At 44.8% G+C, this 2,605-nt stretch overlaps 1 protein-coding gene across 1 annotated transcript in view; it reads left to right on the plus strand.

Annotated features, from left to right (window-relative positions):
• The window catches only part of TNRC6A (trinucleotide repeat containing 6A), a 222,134-nt gene that overhangs the window by 28,911 nt on the left and 190,618 nt on the right, over positions 1-2,605 (plus strand). The window lies entirely within an intron of this gene.

Genomic DNA, 2,605 nt, shown 5'->3' on the forward strand with positions numbered 1-2,605 from the left:
ACCTGAGCCCAGCAGGTTGAGGTTGTGGTGGCTGTGAGTGTGCCACTGCACTCCAGTCTGGGCAACAGAGTGAGACTTCAACTCAAAAAAAATTAAATTAAAAATAAAAAAATCTCTAAATGGTGTTGTATTTAGAATCCTTCAAACTGTTCACCTTGGGAAAACTGAAGCAATTAGCTATTTTTACTGTTATTTCTCTGTTTTAAAATTTTATTTCTGTCTCCTTCTGCTTATCTAAGAATAACAAACTCATTCAGCAAACATCCAAACACTTTTAGAATTTTGAATCAGGAGATCAAGTAAAACAAGGACAGAAACACATTGCCATTGAATTTGGTGACGTGTAAGGTCTCTCTCTCTCTCTCTCTCTCTCTCTCTCTCTCTCTCTCTTTTCTTTTTTTGAGTTGGGGTCTCATTCTGTCACCCAGGCTGGAGTGCAGTGGCATGATCACAGTTCACTGCAGCTTCAACTTCCTGGGTGTAGGTAATTCTTCTGTCTCAGCCTTCCAAGGAGCTAGAACTACAAGAACAATGCCCAGCTAATTTTTTTTACTTTTTTGTAGAGATGAGGTTGCCTAGGCTGGTCTTAAACTCCTGACCTCAAGCAATCCTACCATCTCAGCCTCCCAAAGTGCTGGGATAGTCGCAGCTACTTGGGAGGCTGAGGCAGGATTGCCTGAACCCAGGAGGTTGAGACTGCAGTGAAGCATGATCATGTTACTGCCTTCCAGCCTGGGCAATGGAGTGAGACTCCGATTCATAAAAACAGTCACATCTTACCTGAGGATGGGCAAGCTGGTGGAGAAGGTGAAGTCTATACAAATTTACCCTGAAAATTTCTAGGAAAGAGGCCACATTGACAATAATAGGCTTTCTTTACCATCAAGTTTTCCTCCAGCACCAGTACAAGTCTTTGTTTCTCTAGCTGAAAGTAAGCTGATGTCATTGATGTGCATTTAGGGAATTTGTGTTTAAATATTAGTACGACTCTAAGCTTCATGAGAAGTTCAAGTGTGGGGGGTTTGCAAGGATCAAGGTCAATGGAGGAACTAGCAGATCCACATTTCCCATCCCACATTCATTCTGCACTATTAAAGTGATACGGTTCTTTCTTGTGCACTTTCTCTCTCTCTCTTGTTTTCTTTAATTCTTTTTTTTTTTTTGAGTTGGAGTCTCACTCTGGTCACCCAGACTGGAGTGCAATAGCACGCTCCCAGCCACCGCAGCCTCAACCTGCTGGGCTCCGGCGATCCTTCCACCTCAGCCTTCCAGGTAGCCAGAAATACAAGTGCACACTACCACACCCGGCTAATTTTTTATTTATTGTAGAGACGAGGTCTAGCCAAGTTGCCTGGGTGGGTCTTGAACCTGCAGGCTCAGGCAATCCACTTGCCTCGGCCTCCCAAAGTGCTGGGATTACAGGCTGAGCCACCGAGCCCAGCCTTTTTAATTCTTAATGTGGGTAATTAAATCCTCAATAAGTGTAACTTTATTGCAGTCACAATACCATGCTTGCTAATTTTTTTTTTTTTTTTAATATTGAAACTGAGTTTCACTATTTTGCCCAGTCTGGTCTGAAACTCCTGTGCTCAAGTGATCCTTCCACCTAGGCCTCCAAAAGTGCTGGGACCCCACACCCAACCCTGATTTTTATTTTATAATATTAATAAAGACCAGGTGCCATGGTGCATACCTGTATTCCCAGCACTTTGGGAGGCCAAGGCAGGAGTATTGCTTGAGGCCAGGAATTTGAGGCCAGCCTGGGCAACACAGTGAGATTCTGTCTCTACAAAAAAAAGTTTAAAAAAAAATTAGGTGGTATGCCGGGCTAGGTGGCTCAGCCTGTAATCCCGCGCCTTTGGGAGGCTGAGGTGAGTGGATTGCCTGAGCCCGCGGGTTCGAGACCCGACTGGGCAGCGAGACCTCATCTCTACAATAAATCAAAAAAAATCAGCCGGGCGTGGTAGCGCATGGCTGTAATTCCGGCTACTTGGAAGGCTGAGGCGGAAGGATCGCCGGATCCCAGCAGGTCGAGGCTGCGGTGGCCGGAAGCGGCCACTGCGTTCCAGTCTGGGCGACAGGGTGAGACTCCAACTCAAAAAAAAAAAATTAGGTGTAGTGATGCACACCTGTATCCCCAGCTACTCAAGAGGCTGAGGTGGGAGGATTGCTCTAGCTTAGGTGTTTGAGGCTACAGTGAACTATGAACATGCCACTGTACTCCAGTCTGGGTGACAGAGCAAGACCCTGTTGACCCTGTTTGTAAATATTTATTTATTTATTTACACACACACACACACACACACACACACACACACACACACACCCACACATGGGGTACCAAAAAATGTACACATATTTTAAGTATGACATTTGCTCAAAAGATGTTGTTAATCACATGAATGCTAGTATCACCATGCAACAGACCGAACAGTCAAAGAAAATGGTGGAAGCACGGTTGAGTAAATGTCATACTATACATTGCTACCTTTCTTCAATTCACCTTCGAAAAGTAATATATAGATAACATTGCTTAAAATGTGTATAGCAACCGGGCTCGGTGGCTCAGCCTGTAATCCCGCGCCTTTGGGAGGCTGAGGTGAGT

This window comes from Carlito syrichta, unplaced genomic scaffold (assembly GCF_000164805.1).
Source record: "Carlito syrichta isolate Samal-C Ts95f unplaced genomic scaffold, Tarsius_syrichta-2.0.1 Scaffold313449, whole genome shotgun sequence".
In the NCBI taxonomy this organism is placed as follows: domain Eukaryota; kingdom Metazoa; phylum Chordata; class Mammalia; order Primates; family Tarsiidae; genus Carlito; species Carlito syrichta.